Genomic DNA, 18678 nt, shown 5'->3' with positions numbered 1-18678 from the left:
CGAAATGCCTGCAAGGGCCTTGGCCCCAGTCCCTGCCCGCTACTGACACGGCCAGGGGACTGCTGCAGTCCCTGCCTGCTGTAGCTTTGTCCAGAAGGAAGGACCTCTGGAAGGACATCCGGTCTAATTAGCATATTATACTTTTATTATTATAGACTAGTAGCCCGGTGCACAAAATTTGTGCACTCGGGGGGGGGTGTCCCTCAGTTATTAAACATTTTACGGCACAACACTGACCACATTGGTGGTGGTGGTGGTCTTGTCAGAATGTGTTATATTATGCAGATGAAAATCTATTTAAACCGATTTGATGTAGATATTTTCAAAGATAGAAAAATTTTCCCTGTCAACTATTTTAGTTGATTCATATCTTCAGTAATTGTCATCATTGCAAAGTTTTCAGTCCCCATATGGATTGCTGGATATAATAGGTTGTGCGCTGTCCCTGTCCTTTGTAGCCTTTGTTACCTTAAGGACTCTAGTTTTCCATTTATATGTCTAAGTACCAACCTTACCGGCTTAAAAATGTAAGCTTTTAACACTGCTCTCTCTGTTCTGTATCCTTCCGATGAAAAGTGGAGTTGGGTTGCAGCACAGGAGAGAAATTCAGAAGGGGAATATTAAAGTAATGACTACAGTAGGAGAAGAGGGAACTTGTTTCCCTGGCCATAGGCGCTGGCGCCCTGGGCCACAGGGCTGGCAGCTTCTCTGGGTGGCTGCAGCCTGGGTCCTCAGGCCGGTAGCTTGTCCATTTCCTGGGCTACAGCCAGCCCCAGGCGCTGGCATCTGAACCAAAGGTGGGCGGCTTCTTCTTCTGGGGGCTTCTTCTTCTTCTGTGCTTCCAGGGAGGGCAGTCAGTTATGTGTCATGCAAAAATAGGCATCACCAATCGCAGAAGCTGGTCCAGGGCAGGGAAGCCGTGGCTGGGATGCTGGCGGTCCCTGCCCCTGCACCTGGCTTCTGTGGTCACTGATCACCGAAGCCGGGTGCAGGGCAGGGAAGCCGTGGCCGGGGACGCTGGCGGAGGCTGCTTCCCTGCCCACGCACCTGGCTTCTGTGATCGCCCCTGCACCCGGCTTCTGCGGTCACTGATCGCAGAAGCCGGGTGCGGGGTAGGGAATTCGTGGCCAGGGATGCTGGCGGCGGCCGCTTCCCTGACTCCCTGCACCTGGCTTCTGCGGTCACAGTCGCTGTCTGTGTCTGCTTCCCTGCCCCACCCCCCAGGCTTCTCCGATCACCAGCTTGTGCCAGGGCAAAGGTGGCCTCCAGGACTGACCTTTGCCCTGCTCCCTGGCTCTTGCCTGCGCCTGGGTTTCTGATCACTGTCTTCCATCCTTCCCCTTTCGCCTCCCATCATTGCGAGTATGCAAATTAACTGCCATCTTAGTTGGCAGTTAATTTGCATATAGCCCTGATTAGCCAATGGGAAGCATGTCGGAGCTACGGTTAATTACTATGTTTGTCTATTATTAGATAGGATGCAGTCTTGAACATCTTTGGGCTTAAAACCTCATCTGCAAGTGTGATCATCTTGCTAGGCTACAATTTCAGGAATGGATTAATGATCTAAAGTTTCGGCCGAAACCGGTTTGGCTCAGTGGATAGAGCGTCGGCCTGCGGACTGAGGGGTCCCAGGTTCGATTCCGGTCAAGGGCATGTACCTGGGTTGCGGGCACATCCCCAGTGGGAGATGTGCAGGAGGCAGCTGATCGATGTTTCTCTCCCATCGATGTTTCTAACTCTCTATCTTCCTCTCTGTAAAAAATCAATAAAATATATTTAAAAAAAAAAGTTTCGGATGCAATCTACAAAATTACTATATGAGAAGATATATGATACTAATATTTGAGTCAGCAAAATTATTGGATGTCTAACTTGAGTAGGTTTGGTAGCTTATTTTGAATTCTCTTTAGTTATTTTCTTCTTTCAAGTTTAAAAGGTATTGTCATCAGTAGGTGAAAATAAAGGGTGTCCCAAAATTCACACAAGAAGTAATTTTGATGAAAACACAGGTTTATAAAAATTGTAAATTTTTTATTGATTCATAAAGTATACAGTATAGGGTTATGTATGGAATAGCATATCAGGTAAATGGCCTCCACAGCTTTGCTGGCACATATGCACTCTTTTGTTGAAATTTTCCATGACTGTTTTGCATAAATGTGGCTGAATTTCGTTGATACAGTGCTCAATTTCTTCCTTCAAGGCATGGGTGGTCGTGGGCTTGTTGGCATAAACCTTAGACTTCAAAAAACCCCAAAGAAAAAAGTCCAACGTCGTTAAATCGCATGATCTGAGTGGCCAATTCTGATCACCAAAACGGGAAATTACACGACCAGGAAATGACTCATGCAGTAATTGAATTGTTTCTCGGGCTGTATGGCATGTGGCACCGTCTTGTTGAAACCACATGTCATCCACATCCATATCTTGCAATTTAGGCACAAAAAACTGGATTATCAAGTTGTGATAGTGAGCACCATTAAATTCAAATCTTGCGTGAATTTTGGGACACCCTTTATCTGGTATATTTAAGTCTCTTTGCAGTTGGACATATTGTCTCTACTAATAACTGTATTGGTGTTTTACCGAAGTACTTGTGGCATTCCAGTCTTTTGACTGTGACCAACAGTAAGAAAATACATTTTAGATCGGAATCAAATATATATTTTATATTCATAAACATACTTGAATCAGTATTTATCCTTATGACTCCATATTATTATGTTTGAACTTTTGTTTTATTTCATTTTTAAGAAAGAATGAGTCATGACCCTGTAAAGTGATTTTATAACCTCCTAGAGCAGCGGTTCTCAACCTGTAGGTCGTGACCCCTTTGGCGGTCGAACGACTCTTTCACAGGGGTCGCCTAAGACCATCCTGCATATCAGATATTTACATTACGATTCATAACAGTAGCAACATTACAGTTATGAAATAGCAACGAAAATAATTTTATGGTTGGGTCACAACATGAACTATATTTAAAGGGCCAGAAGGTTGAGAACCACTATCCTAGAGAGTTAAACTCACAGTTTGAAAAACATTATACTATGCTATACTATACTTACTATATAACATGTGAATTCAATGTCACATGTGGCTTTTTATTTCTGATTAGCTTTACCTTTTTTCTGTGTGTGGGTAGGAATCCTGCATTCTCTTTTCCTGGCATCATCTGAGACATGAGGAAGTTAAGTATCTTGCCCAAGGGCCCACACAGCTCTGAGTTGTCAAACTGGGACATGAGCCAGCTCTTGGTGACTCCAAGGTCTGGGGTCTTAGCCCTGTGTTCTATAGTCCAGCCCCTTAGACCCTTTATAACTTTTAGCACAGAAGCCATTTCAGCATATGTTGTGTATCCAGTGGAGAACCACACGCAGTTTGTAGGAGAGACTTGTCAAGCTGGTTAAGTACAGACAGGTTCACTGAGTGGCGATTGGCTTTGAATGGAGTGTGAACCTTCCAGGAGCTGAGGCACCATAAGAGGAGTAAACCAGGGTGAAGCACGTCTTCCACTTTAGTGTTTGCTCTTTGAAAAACTGGGCAAACCCGATTATTGAATGGGGGAGAGTTAGAAATGGAAAACAAGGTTTCTGTCAGTGAAGGAAGATCTTCATAGCATTGGGAAGGACGGATCAGTTGAAAATGCAGATATAATCTCTTCTCTTGGCCTTTCACAACCTCAGTGACTTCCCCTTGCCTTTTGCCTATAATGGCCAGCAGGGCTCTGCTTGAGGTGCACCTGGAGGAGGTGGTGTGTACAAAATGCCCAGTTGCACTTGTGAAGTGGCTGTATGCCTGGTTCAGGCACTCTCCCTGCAGAACCGTTTTATTTAATTATTTGGGGGGCGGGGAATGGTGCTTTCTTGTTGAATCGTTATCTTAACAAAATTATTCTGCCTGGATGAGGGTAAGTCCAGTGAGCGCTTTGTGGAGGAGGCTGGCAGTATCTTTGAACAAAACTTTGCATCACTTTCACTTTTCAAAAGGATGATGTGGATGACCAGCTAAGAATAGCATGTGGAAAAGGGACATTTTACCCAGAAATTTTCAGGAGGTCCGGATGTTACTGAAAACTTTTTCTGAATGAACCGTACTCTTCCTCTGGATACAGTAACCATTGAAGGACTACATTTAATGAACTCTCTTGGACATTTAATTATGGTAAAAAATATACCTCTTTTCCCTCACCAGGTAAAACCATCCCTGAAATGAAAGCTAATCATTGGTAACATTTTTCTCTTTTTAAAGGGACAGGTCCTTATATCATGCAAACAAGTAACATTTCTTGTTTTCAACATAGTTGCATTGATTGACCAAAATTAAAAATAAAAAGTAGGGGTATATTATTGATTTTGGATTTCTTGGAATGCTGAGAAAAATTTCGCATTAAAATCCAAATTTCATCAAACCTGGCAGATTGCAGTAGGAAAAAAATGGAACAAATGTGAATTTCTCCTGTCCCCTTTTCTAGCACAAGGACACCTACTACTCTAGGGTTCTGCTTACACTTTTTGTCACACATTTAGAAGAAAGTGCTTCTCTAGGAGTGCACTAAACCAGCATAGTGGGACTCTCTATGCCTGGGGCGCTTCTGAATCTTGGCGCCTCCACTTACTGGCATTGGGAACTGGGGAAGGTGCACACCTAGCATTCCTCTGGCTCACCCTGTAATTGTTGGCTCCCTACCCTAACTCTTGCTGTTTCACAGGGTCTTAAAAGGAGATGAGTCAGGACTAGTGCTGAGCCTATAGCTTTGGCATATTTTATTGAACACTATTTATTGGTTTAACACACCAGGAAACTTGAGTGACTCTTTAAAGGCCCCAGTAAATTCTGGCCTTATTTTTCAGAGTCATGATTAATACCATTATAATGAACCCAGTTATTAATAACTGAAAAGGAGCAAAGGGAAGGCCAAATTTGTAGGCATTAATTTAAGCAGTTTTGCCAGGAAGCTGCAATTTAGATCCATGCCCAGTAAAGTTTGGGATGGGGAATGTACTTGTTTGTCAATCACACCTGGGAACAGAGCATTGGCCATAGGTGAGGCCACTGCAAGCTCAGTAAGATTTGAGATACTTAAACTCCTAAACAAAGGAGTTCTCTCTCTTGCTCTCTCGGAACTCTTATTGCAGGGGGGCATGCTCTTTTGGCTGCTCAGCATTTGGCTCCTCAGCATTTGCCCACAGCCATGTGGACCCCACACACAATGAAATGCAACTAGACTAATGCTGTATCAGACTCATTCCATGATGGAATGGAAACTTTGGACACTGGCTTTGCTTCTAGCTCTGCTGAACACCCAGCCGCACATTTTCCAGGACTGGTTTAAGGGACTTTGCAAACAAGGGATGTAATTCCACTCAAATAAAGCTTTCAACTATATCTCATCCTCCCATGGGGGCCCCCAAGGAAATGCTTATTCCACCAGTACCCCAAGAAACCCACTCCCACTATCAATGGAGAAAGGTTATCCATGCATTTCTCCGATAACAATGATGACTTAAAATGGCAGACTTTAGGTACTTTGAAGCAACATTACATAGCCCATTGTTCTCTCATTTTTATCCCTTAGTGTCTGTTTGTGTGCACCAGTGTGTGTACTAGTATAATGCAATCATGTGCTCAGAATTGTAAAGTTGCACTCACCAGATAGTTGTGGAGAGATGGCTCATGCATTCTCAATTCTCCCTATTTGATCAGAGCACTCAAACAGAACTATTCAGGACTGCATGTCTGTTGTGCTAGGCTAATTGCCTTATCATTGATTCAGCTTTGGAAAGAAAACGTACTGTTTAAACATTTTTTTTGTTTTAATTCAGGTTTTATTAAAATGGTAGCAGGTCTTTTTTTCCTTTTTTTTCTGGGTGCATTTTATTTTTTAATGTTAATAGTATTACAGATATCTCCCATTTTGTTCCCCTTCCTCCCCTCCTCCCAGCCCTTACCCACCCGTCACTACTCTTGCCTGTGTCCATGGGCTATGCATATCTACACTAATAAAAGACAAACATGCAAATTGACCATACCTTCTTTATGCTTTAAGCCACGCACCACCAGCCAATCAGAGTGACTATATGCAAATTAACCCTACCAAGATGGCGGCTGGCAGCAACTGAGCTGGAGCAAGCAGGAGGCTTGGTTGCCCCAATGATGGAGGAAGCCAAGCTTCCCCCCTGCCGCAGCGGCTCCGAGCTCCACTCAAAGCAACAAAGTTTCAATTATAGAAGATAAATAAACCCCAGATACCTGCTTTCAGCTGGCCGTGGCCACGGAGCTGGAGTGAGCAGGAGGCTTCCCTCCCACCCGCCCTGGTGTGCTCTGAGCTCCTCTCAAAGCCACAGAGTTTCAATTATAGAAGGTAAATAAATCCCAGAATAAAAAAAAGGAGAGGCTGGGAGCTTCCGTCGTGGGGCTTGGCCAGCCTTAAAACGGCCCTCAGCCCCTCACTCAGACTGGCCAGGCACCCCAGTGGGGAACCCCCACCCTAAAGGGGGTGTGACCAGCCTGAAAACAGCCATCAGCCCCTCACCCAGGCTGGCCAAACCTCCATGGGGTTAGGGTCCCCACTGGGGGGGTGGGCTTGACCAGCCTGCAAACATCCATCAGCCCCTCACCAAGGCTGGCCAGGCACCCCAGTGGGGACCCCCACCCTGAAGGTGGTGTGACCAGCCTGCAAACAGCCATCAGCCCCTCAGCCTGGCCAGGCACCCCAGTGGAAACCCCCACCGTGAAAGGGGTGTGACCAGCTGCAAACAGCCATCAGCCCCTCACCCAGGCTGGCCAGGCACCCCAGTGGGACCCCCACCCTGATCCAGGCCACCCTTCAGGGCAAACCAGCCAGCCCCCACCATGCACCAGGCTTCTATCCTATATAATAAAAGGGTAATATGCAAACTGACCCTAACAGCAGAATGACTGGGAATGACTGGTCACTATGACACACATTGACCACCAGGGGGCAGATGCTCAATGCAGGAGCTGCCCCGTGGTGGTCAGTATGCTCCCACAGGGGGAGCTCTGTTCAGCCACAAGCTAGGCTGATGGCTGCTAGTACAGTGGTGGTGGTGGGAGCCTCTCCCACCTCCTCAGCAGTGCTAAGGATGTCCGACTGCAGCTTAGGCCTGCTCCCCGCTGGCAAGTGGACATCCCCCGAGGGCTGCTGGGCTGCCAGAGGGATGTCTGATTGCCAGCTTGGGCCCAATCCCCCAGGGAGCGGGCCTAAGCCAGCAGGTGGACATCCTCCGAGGGGTCCCAGACTGCAAGAGGGCATAGGCCGGGCTGAGGAACCCCCCCCCCCCCCGAGTGCACAAATTTTTGTGCACCTGGCCTCTAGTAGGTATATAAATGCTTTGGTTTATCTCTTCTTGTCCCCCCAACTCCATATCGAGGTATCTCAGTCTCTTCCATGCCTCCTTGCTTTGGGTCTTATTTTGTTGGTCACTTCATTTTGTTTTTTAGATTACACAAATAAGTGAGATCATGTAATATTTGTCTTTCTCAGTTTGGTTTATTTTACTTAGCATAATATTTTCCAGGTCTATCCATGCTCTTGCAAAGGATAAGAGCTCCCTCTTTTTTACAGCTGAATAGTATTCCATAGTGTAAATATCTCACATCTTTTTTATCCATTCATATACTAATGGGCATGTGGGCTGTTCCCAAATTTTAGCTATTGTAAAAATGCTGCTGTGAACATAGGGGTGCATATATTCTGATTTTTGGGTTTTTTTTAGGATATATTCCTAGAAGTGGGATTGTTGGGTCAAACAGAAGAGCCATTTTTAATTTTTTGAGAAAACTCCATACTATTTTTGATAGTGGCTGCACCAATCTGCATTCCCACCAGCAGTGAACCTAATGTTCCCTTTTCTCCACATCCTTGCCAGCACTTGTTGTTTGTTGATGTTTTAATGCTAGCCGTTCTGACAGGTATGAGGTGATATCTCATTGTGGTTTTAATTTGCATTTCTCTGATGATTAGTGACTAAGCATTTTTTCATATGTCTATTTGCCATTTGTATGCCCTCTTTGGAGAAATGTCTATTCATGTCTTCTGCCCATTTTTTAATTGGATTGTTTGTCTTTTTTTTGCTGAGTTATATGAGTACTTTATATATTTTGGATATTAATCCATTATCAGATGTATCATTGGCAAATATGTTCTCCCATTAAGTGGATTCCCTTTTCAATTTGATGGTGGTTTCTTTTGTTGTGCAAAGCTTTATATTTTGATGTACATTGCTGGTTTGGTGGTGATGTACTCTTTTTACCTCTTCTTGTCTGCAAAGTTTTTTATTTCACCTTCAGTTTTAATGATAGCCTCGCTGGATACAATAGTCTTGAATTTCGGCCCTTGCTTTTCATTACTTCAAGTACTTCATGTCACTCCCTCTGGCTTGAAGTGTTTCTTTTGAGAAGTCACTTGACATTCTAATGGGAACTTCTTTGTATGTAATTTTCTCTCTCTCTCTTGCTGCCTTTAAGATTTTTTTCTTTGTCTTTAACATTTGCCATTTTATTATGATGTGTCTAGGTGTTTGTCTCTTTGGGTTCATCTTGATTGGGACTCTCTGAGACTCCTGAACTTGTGTGGCATTTTCCTTCACCAGGTTGGGGAAGTTTTCTGTCATTATTTCTTTTTTTTGTGTGTCATTATTTCTTTAAATAGGTGCTCTGTTCCTTGCTCATCCTCTGCCCCTTCTAATATTCCTGTAATGCACATGCTGTTATGTTTCTTATTGTCCCAGAGCTCCCCTAAGCTATCTTCCTGCTTTTTAATTCTTTTTTCTCTTTGCTGCTCTAATTGGTTATTTATTTCTATGTTATCTTCCAAATCACTGATTCAGTCTTCTGCTTCATTCAATCTACTTTTAATCCCTTCCAGTGCGTTTTTCATGTCTGATATGTCATTCTTCATTTCTGTGTGGTTCTTGTTAATGGCCTTTATATCCGTTCTCATGCTGTTGTAATTTGTACTAAGTTCCTTAAATATCTTTATAACCATTGCTTCCTGATAGTTTGCTTGCCTCCATCTCATTTAGTTCTTTTTCTGCAGATTCCTTCTTTTCACTCATTTGGTGATTGTTTCTTTGAGTCCCCATTTTAGCTGTATTTCTATATTTGCTTCTATGTATTAGATAGAACTGCTGTGCCTCCAAGTCTTCATGGGATGGCCTTATGTGGAAGGTGTCTTGAGGTGTCCAGTGGTGTAGCCTCTTTGTTCACCTGAACTGGATGCTCTAGGAATGCCCTTTGTGTGGTTGTTTGGGTTCTCCTGTTGAAATTGGGTCTTGATTTTTGATGTCCCATTTGTGGGAAGGCTCTCCCCTCTGACTTACTGCCAGTGAGGTTCAATCCCAATGTATTCCTGCCAGCTGTCCAGTCGTCAGGGACTCCTTAGCCTAGAGGCTGGGTCTGCCTTGAGTCTCAGATCTTGATTGACCCTATTCTGGGTTGTAAATCCTTCCCTCATGGAGCTGATCCTGCAGATGTCAGTTTTCTGGCTTTTGCCTCACTGAGCAGTCTGGGATTGTGTCTGTGGCAGGGACCCAAACTGCTGTTTCTGACGACTGAGATCAGGCAAAGACTCAAAGCCTCTAGAGAATTGCCTTTGTCTGCAGACTGATTAAATTCAGCCTGGAGTGTCCTCAAACAATCATCCACAGGTGGGGTGAGTTTTTCCAACAGGGTGGGACAGTTGCTTCTGCCAGGAGGCTAATTGTTATTCTCAGTCTCTTAATGGGCCTCAAAAACTCCACATGGTGGGGCAAGAGATCTTCCCATAGGGTGGGTCAACTGTCTTCCCCTCAAGGCAAAAGTGGCAGGATAGCATAGGTTTGCCTGAGAAAGATAACCTCTACAGCATAAGGGAATGACTTAGCCCAGGAAATTGGGGTATCTACCTTCCGAGTTCTATCCCTGGATCCCCAACCCTGGCTTATGTTTATACAGCTTCAGTCCACTCTGTGCTCCCTCTGCCAGAGCACTAGTTGAGCAGCTGCACACAGAATTTTGTTCATTGGCCCTTTAAGAGGGTACCTGCATTTCCAGCCATCTCTCTGTGGCAGACAATCGTCCTGCTGCTTTTCACAGCCAGATATTATGTGTGCACCTTTCTCAGTTCTGGTGCTCTCTCCTGGGGTGGCCAGCTTGAGAATTAGATCACAGAGTTCTCAGTGGCAACTCCCCACAGCTGAGATTTCTCTCTGGAACTTCAGCTGCTGTCTGTGGCAACTGGGCCAGCCCTTTCTCATCTTCGCCCTTCCTACCAATCTCTATGTGGTCTCCACTTTCTGTCCTTGATTATCAGGCTTCTCTCCAGCTAGTCCTCAGTTCATTTTTCAGGGTGGCTCTTCTGTGTTTTAGTTGTAATTCCAGTTTGGTCCTGGGAGCATGTCTGTGAGCTTCCACTTACTCCTGTGCCATTTTTCAGCAGCAGATCTTGGATGGCGGGATTCTGAGGTACATTCATTTGGATCTTACAGTGTCGATTTTCTGAATGCAAATCTTGTACATCTGGTGTCCTATTATTCATCCTTCTGAAAAGACTTAATTAAAATCAGAACAGCTACGTGTTGCTGCATCTCAGATTTTTATCATTAGTTATGCATCGGCCACTTTATTCCTTTCTTTCTATTTGTCAGAATGTTTGAGAGGCAAGTTGCAGTTATATATTGAAGTAGGAGGTAAATGCTAGATTTAACTTTCTTTAAAAAAAAAAAAAGTTGTATATTAGGTCTGAAAGTGAGTAAAATGCCAATAGGTGATTATCTGATTTGCAGACATTACTCTGAATTTGACTGCCAGGAATCAGAGAAATGCTCTGCGGACCAAAAAAGTAATCCTCAGATTCTGTGGGATATAAATCACTGTAGAAAGAGGTTTAGTTTTTCTGCTTTCTCTGTCATCTGTTAGTATTATGCTGTCTGATTCAAGTAGTGAGCCACTTATTTTTTTAAAACATTAAATGTATTGGAGTTACATTGGTTAATACCATAAATTTTAAGTGTACAACTTCATATATAATACAACATCTTTATACTCTGTGTGTGCTCAGCACCCGAGGCCTAGTCTTCTGTCACCAGAACTCCCTCTGTCCCAACCCCCTGCCCCCACCCTATACCCTTCTGGTAACCACCATCCTGTTGTCTGTATCAATGAATTTGTATTTTTTTGTTCATATATTTGTTTTTATTTTCCACATAATGAGTTAGATCATATGGCTTTATCCTTTTCCATGTGAAAACCCTGGGTTATGTGCCATAGTGTACTTATTTTCTATTGTAGCTGTCTTGGCTAGGTTTCTCACATGTTTTTCTCACAGTATTTGTCCTGAGTTATATGTACTGGTTTTCCATCTTTGATGTGATATCGTCTTGTAATCTTATTTTATTTTTTAATTTGGTTTATTTAGTTTCTTTATGTGCTTTTAGATAATTTCTGATTATATATCTATGATTTCAGTTTTTAGAGCTTTGTGCATTTGTTTTGGATGTTGCCTGTCACTGAAACCTGGTGGTGACTGCCTTGTTTCAGTCTGGTGTATAGTCAATGTTCCCTTTCTTGTCTCTTGGCTTCTGGAATCTCCTGGTCATTTTGTACACAGGTCTCTGTTGCATAGACTCCCTACCTGTTCTTTCTTGGGGGTGGGAGGCAAGTTCTGATGGATGATGTGCCTTGCTAGAATTTAGTAGTAATTGGATCATAAATCATCTTTATATTGAATCCTGCACATTTATTTTACTGTAATAAAATTTTAGACTTTATTTTTTAGCTCTCTTATAGGGAAATCATAAGTGCAAAAATATGAGTTGGATTTTTGTCTGAAATTTTTTCCACCTGTTATTTTTATTTTATTTTTTTTGTTTCTCCTTTTCCTTTTTTTTTGATGCAGTAGATGCATCAAAAAAATGCAGTAGGACATGATACATATGCTTTGTGTTTTAAAAAGATTGGAAGCTCTACCTTACTTTCTACAGGGAAAAGAGTAGTGTTTTGTGTAATGCTAGGGGGTTAGTTTCTGTAAACTGCTCCTTGCTGGCTGCAGTGAGCTTTGTGGGAAAGGTCCCAGCATTGGCTCTGTACTTAATGACTCGTTACTGTGATAAAATGGCTCTTCCTCTCTCTTTTAAGATTGAAGAGAATTTCAGGTGTCCTTTGCTATCATAGTTCTTTGTAATTTTCTTTCCTGAATTTAGTTGTTCCAGCTCGTACAGAGTTTATTAAAGGTTTTGGATCGTAGATGTTATTAATTATTGAAGAGAAATTTTAATTAGGTATATTACTCATTCATACCTCCCTTATTCAGCAGATATTTGTTAAGTGTTCTGGACTGAGAGATTGCACAGTGAACATTATAGTAGGGAGGAGTGAAAGCAGAAAACAAAGCAAAATGCTGTCATCTTACTCATTGTCCCTGTGTGTAGCTTCTACTGTCTAGAAGGCAGGAGATGTGGGGAGTGTAACCAGAACCTGTCCTAAAATCTGGGTTCTGAAGTTCTAACACAGTGCTCCCCAGCCTGGCTGTGACCTTGTTCACAAGGGATTTCCACCTTCAGGGAATCAGCACTCTGGCTGAGGGGAACCACCACCCTAGGCTCCTTCCTGCCCTCATGTTCCTCCTTTGCATACAGTTCTTAACAAGGGAAATGGTTTCCTCTCTCAGCCCTTAGTGAGTAAAAACAGAAAATGGAGAGGCGAGAGTGATGACCCCACATGGGTGGGGAGAGGAGACAGCAAAGTCAAACTGAGAAATAGAAACTGCTTTGTCAGTCATCTCATGACCTTGAGGCTGAGCCACATAGAAGAGAACAAATTCTGTTTGGTCCATCACATTTTATTAAAGAAGATATTTTATTCTGATTTATTGTTAAAGTTTTTATTTAGAAGAGGGTAAAATTAGATGAAATTTGCTCAAATGAGATTCCTTAATTAAATGCAGAGAGATGCAGGCTCACTATGAGGCAGAGCTGAGAAGAGGCTCCTGGGCCAGTGCTGTGAGCTGAGGCCACAGAACCTCCTAGGCACTGCAACATGGCTTCAACGAGGCAGGTCCATGGTCTCTAGGGTTTTCAGGAAGTAATATAGTTGAAGATTCAGTGTTTTTTTGAGAGAGGGTCTGGAAGGATAGTGCTGTGCAGTGTCTAGCTCAGCCGTGGGCAAACTACGGCCCGGTTTGAAATGAATTAAACTAAAAAAAAAAAAAAAAAAAGACTGTACCCTTTTATGTAATGATGTTTACTTTGAATTTGTATTAGTTCACACAAACACTCCATCCATGCTTTTGTTCCGGCCCTCCGGTCCAGTTTAAGAACCCATTGTGGCCCTCGAGTCAAAAAGTTTGCCCACCCCTGGTAGCTCCTACCGCAGCTTAGCCCTTGAGGGCCTGCTCCTATCATAACTTGCCTGGAGGCCAAGGAATTGGCAGATCTTAGTATACCCATTATTAACCAGACATATATTGGGTGAGCACCTTCATGGGTTCACATTGTACTGCATACTGTGTGTGTGGCGGCGAGGGGTGGGGGGGCGTCACACCAAGTTTGGTAAGTGTAGTTAGTTAACTCTTATCTCTCAGTTCCTAAAGGATTAAAAAGAATTAAGGAAAAAATAAGAGGGATTCCTGGTTGAGGTCCATATATTGGTAGAGCTTAAAACAACTCAGTCTCGAATGAAGACACATAAGCTATATAAATTCTTATGACCCCAAAGCTTTAGGTGTTCTGTTGCCTGCTTATGGAGCAGTAGGTGACATTAACATAGAATCTTCTCATGCCAGAGGTGTTTCCTGGGTGAAGTTGCATTGTGCAGTGGGAGAATGCCTTTGTCTGCCCACCATTTGTAGCTGTGTGAGTTTGGGGATGTTCTTTAATTTCTCTAATCCTCGTTTTTAAAAAACATATTTATAATGAGGATAATCATAACAACTTTCAAGGTTATTGTGGGGAATTGGACTTCATGTAGGTGAAATGCCTGGTACAATCAGTGCCTGGTAGATAGCATATACTCAGTAAGTATCAAGCTGTTGTTATAAACATGATTTGAGCAAATGGAAGAGGAAAGGGAGAATACCTTTAGTAGAAGCTCAGAGGAAATGATCAGTATGAAATGTTTTTGAAATATATTTGTTGTTTTTCTGCTCGATTACATAAAGTTTTCTAAAGTGTCATATGAATATGGAATCACAATAATAAGACATGGTACAGTATCATAATACTCCTTAAATTCAGTTATTTGCTCAATTTCACCAGATCTGGTTCACTTATTTGTTATTTAATCATTTATTGAGCATACATGATAGAGAAAGCTCTTTGCTAAGCACTATAAGGTGTATTAAGATGAACAAGATACAGTATTTGTTATTAGAAGAATTTGTATGTGGAGGTTGGGCTCCAGCATCCAGTTATGGTAAGCAAGGAAGGAATGTGAGGAGTGGGAGACAGTGGCATGGGTAGATGGTGCTGATTATGGACTAAGCCAGCCTGAAATCCTGACTTAGGACCTGGACAGTTCCCAAGCCTACCAGGGGCCTGGCTACTGGTTTCCTGGTTCTAGAAACAGGGGGAAAGACCTTTTCACATCCTGTACTTGAGTTTTGAATGATGGTGACAGTGAAGAAGCACTTTCTTTAGGTTGATCCTGCAGCATCTTGGAGAGGACCGCCTGGTGAGAATTTGATGTGAAGATCTCTTGTTGCCCTTATGTTGCATATTTTTTGTGGCAGGTATTTGCTTTCAGTGATTTTTGTGAGTGTGTGTATGTTTGAAAGTGGAACTAATGTCTGATTTGTTATTGGGCTATCTCATTGTTAGTAACGTCACTTGTCCCTGGTGCTATTCAGTCTAGCCTGCTTCTAAAATGCATAAGTAAATCTTTTTGTGAACTGGATTTCCTTGGTGCTTTTATGTTTTAGCCCACATTACACCCCAGTCCCCTCACCCTTAACCTTTCATAGATGTAAGTTGCTTCACAGTGCTCCCCAAACTCAAAGGATTTGTTTGAATAGTGACCATACTCCAAGTAACTGGGTACTGGAGTTTTTTCCTAACCAGAAAATCAAGTCTTTACTTCTCAACCATAAACTTCCAGAAGTAGATTGAATAGGAATTTTTATGATTGAAATGAATATTATTATAATGTAATAAAACTTACATTTTTCACTAAAATAACAAAAATATAGCAAGTTTAGCTGAAACTGGTTTGGCTCAGTGGATAGAGCGTCGGCCTGCGGACTGAAAGGTCCCAGGTTCGATTCCAGTCAAGGGCATGTACCTGGGTTGCGGGCACATCCCCAGTGGGAGATGTGCAGGAGGCTGCTGATCGATGTTTCTCTCTCATCGATGTTTCTAACTTTCTATCTCTCTCCCTTCCTCTCTGTGAAAAATCAATAAAATATATTTAAAGAAAATATAGCAAGTTTAGATCCAAAGAAACAATGCTTTTTTTTCCAGCAGTCACATTAAGTGGAGCTTTTTTGCATGCTTCTTTTGGAGTGGCATTAGAGTTGCTTTACCAGCAACATAGGATCCCCGTCTTGTGACTGGATAGTTTTGTTCACTACTTTTCTCCCACATTTTCACTTCTTAAGATCTCCTCCATTTAGCTTCTTCTCTTCCTGCCCTCAGCCCTCTACTGTTTCTTTGCCATTGTGACCTGAGAGGATGGTAAGGAAGGGGCCTTCCAAGAACCCTTGAAAACCAGGAGACTCTGTCGTCCAGAACCAGGATGAGGGTTATTCTGAACCTAAGAGGAAGCAGTTAACCACATACTGCACATGGCACACATATTCCTGTCCGTTTCAGAGTAATGGGGTTGGTGATGGATTGAAAAGCCACCCACCACAGGGATCAGAAGCACCAGCCATTTCCCACACCAGCAGCCTGCAAGTCAGGGACGAGCTGTGCAGGTCCTTTGTGTGCTCCTGTCAGGAGGGCCCTGTTACCAGGCACCCCCTCCCCACTTCCTGCTACTTCTGTGGAGAAGGCATTACTCAGTGTTCTTTTGTATATCAGCTACATTATTACTTAGCAGGGACATTTGGGGAAATTGATACAAACGAAGGAAATTCTGATGGTAAACTGGGATTTCTGCACATTGAAAGCAAAGGTTTGTCCATCTTTTCACAGATGCTGGTTCCTTATCTTCATGGCTTCTAAGTGACTTCCTTCACTAGAGGAATTCAAGCTAGGGTTTTGCATTATTGAAGGAACAACCAGGGACTTTTCAGTGATAGGATTCTAAAGAGGCATAAGCTGGTAGAGGGCAATGAATAATCAAACCCTGGCAGCCCCGAGATTAGGAAGGAAGGGGAATCAGTGGAGCTATGAGATTACAATTAGAAACAAATGACATCATCTACCAAGACCTTGGAAAGTACTGTACATATGGAGCAGAATTTTAAATAATTAAAATGATTAAATTTGGCAGCACATCCTTAACTTGGAGAGAAAAGAAAAGGCAAAAAAATATCAAAAGCTCCTTTGGGAATTTATGGATATAAACAAATGATAAGGAAAACTTTCAGAGCTGAAAAGTTTTTGTTATTTGCTAGAAAATAAGCAGTTGTAAGCCTCATTTGGGATAGAAATTCATGTTATGGGCTGCCTCCTCTCTGATCATCAACAAAGAAAATAAATCATGGGAGGTCATGAGTGACACACTGTTATTGATGTTCTAGAAAAGCTGCAGACAGGCACTGCTGCCCTGGCTGGAAGCCTCCACTGTGCTGGGTGGTAACAGGCTATCCTGTTTGTACTAGAGAGAAAGGGATGAGAAAATGGGAAACAAAAGCAGTTTAAGGCATTGGCACAGCTGTAAATATATGGGGTTTAACTGAATTAACAGGAGGTAAGTTAAACCCAGCAGCATATCTGCCTCTGTGGGTCATCCCTGTTCCCTCCCTCTTTTGCTTAATCTCTCTGCATAGCCCCATTGTCAACCACCAGATGTCATCCTTGTCTGCCTCTTATCTTTGTGCTTTGCCTAGTGTAATCTCATCCTTTAGTATAATATCTTCAGGTTCATCTACTTCTCTCAGCTACCTTCCCTCCCACTTGGATTATGGCCACAGTTTCCTCCTTGATAACCTGCCCTCCAGTCTTGTCCTCTTTTGGTTCATTTCCCTCCACATGCAACCATGATGGTTTTTCTTAAGTTTATTTGATCGTGTCACTCCACTCCTTCAGTAATCCCCTGGTGCCCTTGAGATAAAATCCCAACCCTTCTCTGAAATTTTTCTCACCACTTCCTCTCATATATATTCTACAGTATGTCTTAAAGGCCTGGTTTGATCTCTTTCTCTCAACTTTCTGTCTTTGTATACTGGTTCTTCTGCCTAAATCTTCTGCCTAAATCAGTGGTCGCCAACCTTTCGGACCTCACGGACCTCCTCTGCTGACCACTGGTTGGAGACCGCTGGCCTAAATACCTTTTCTTGCCTCCCCTTTAGCTTGGCTAACTAACATGTTCTTACAGCAAGTCTTAGCTTTCTCCTTGGTTCTCCCATAGCATTTGTTTGTGCTGGCTAACTTGTCTGCTTCACACTCCAACCCAGACTTGAAACATGGATGGTCACAGGGCCATATACTATTGCATTTCCTGTGCAGAATGCCTGCATGAGTTGATTCACAATAAAAACTTGTTGACTGTTGAATTAAGTCATGATAGGGGACTCAAATGTCTCTTTACTGGTTTTCAGGGTGTCATATTTTTTAGTTGTATACAATTGCAGATTTGATCAATATTGCCTATACTTATTAAAAGACCTGGTTATTTCCCTGGTATTAAAATATCAATGATCCAAGAGATTCTTTCTTTTTGAATTACTCTATATTTGAGTTAATGGTTGAGCCTTGCCAGTTTTTCTTTTTCCTTTCCTTAAGTTGTTGAGAAGAGCTACTTCCGTTGATCATTCTTTTCTGTTTTTCTCATTATTTGGCTTATTTGTCAAATATTGTTGAACATTTGAACCTTGTATACATGGTCCCTGCCCTAAGGTGGTACTGACTCTGGTGGATGAGGACCAACTCAGCCTTTATGTGGGACCCACAAATCCCACTGGCAACTAGGTTATCCTTGGTCTGTTATGGAATTCTAAATTGTTATATAACTTAGTGATAAGTCTATACAGGCCCTTGGAAATTGTTCTAAGGCAGCGATTATAAAACCAAATGCCCATAGGGGTAGGAATGTCCGAAATGAGGAGCAACACCTGATGAGTGTCAGGGAAGTGAGAGGGGCAACCTCTAGGGACTGGAACCTTAGGGTCTACCTGCAGGGGCTGTCAGCTGCTGCGTTCCTGCAGATTATGGCCATTGGGGTGGGGGCCTGGTGCTGCCAAATGATCTGATTTCTCTAAAGAAACTGGAAGTATGGGGTTTTTTTTTCTTTGTAGTATGTTTGAAAGTGTAAAAATTATATACATTGCCTTAAATTTAAAAAAATGTAGGGATCAAACAAAACATGTCCATGTCCCAGATTATGCCCACAGAAGGCCAATTTGCAGTCTTTGCTCTAAAGGATGTTTTGCTTTTTTTCAGAAATTAACACTATTAATAAAGGAGAGTGTATGGGCGCTAATGTGTCTTAAAGCTGGCTGGGGTTTTGTTTTGTTTTTTTTCTTTTAATCACCTTTAACAAGGAAATATTACTCAACTGTAGAGTTTAGATGAG

The 18678-nt window shown here is 42.6% G+C and overlaps 1 protein-coding gene across 5 annotated transcripts in view; it reads left to right on the top strand.

Moving 5' to 3' along the window:
- The window catches only part of CCNY (cyclin Y), a 194170-nt gene that overhangs the window by 47066 nt on the left and 128426 nt on the right, over nucleotides 1-18678 (top strand). The window contains exon 1 of one of the 5 annotated variants that reach the window (XM_036350141.1): nucleotides 4041-4197. The exons of 3 other annotated variants lie outside the window; for them this stretch is intronic. The gene's annotated coding sequence lies outside the window, so the exon portion shown is untranslated. Of the gene's footprint in view, nucleotides 1-4040; nucleotides 4198-14639; nucleotides 14732-18678 lie in introns of those variants that run through there. One more of the 5 variants, XM_036350131.1, reaches the window with a different exon arrangement.

The sequence above is a fragment of the Myotis myotis genome, unplaced genomic scaffold (assembly GCF_014108235.1).
Source record: "Myotis myotis isolate mMyoMyo1 unplaced genomic scaffold, mMyoMyo1.p scaffold_m19_p_1, whole genome shotgun sequence".
NCBI classification, from domain to species: Eukaryota; Metazoa; Chordata; class Mammalia; order Chiroptera; family Vespertilionidae; genus Myotis; species Myotis myotis.
Note: the sequence above shows the minus strand (reverse complement) of the source record. Positions and strands in the feature narration are given on the sequence as shown.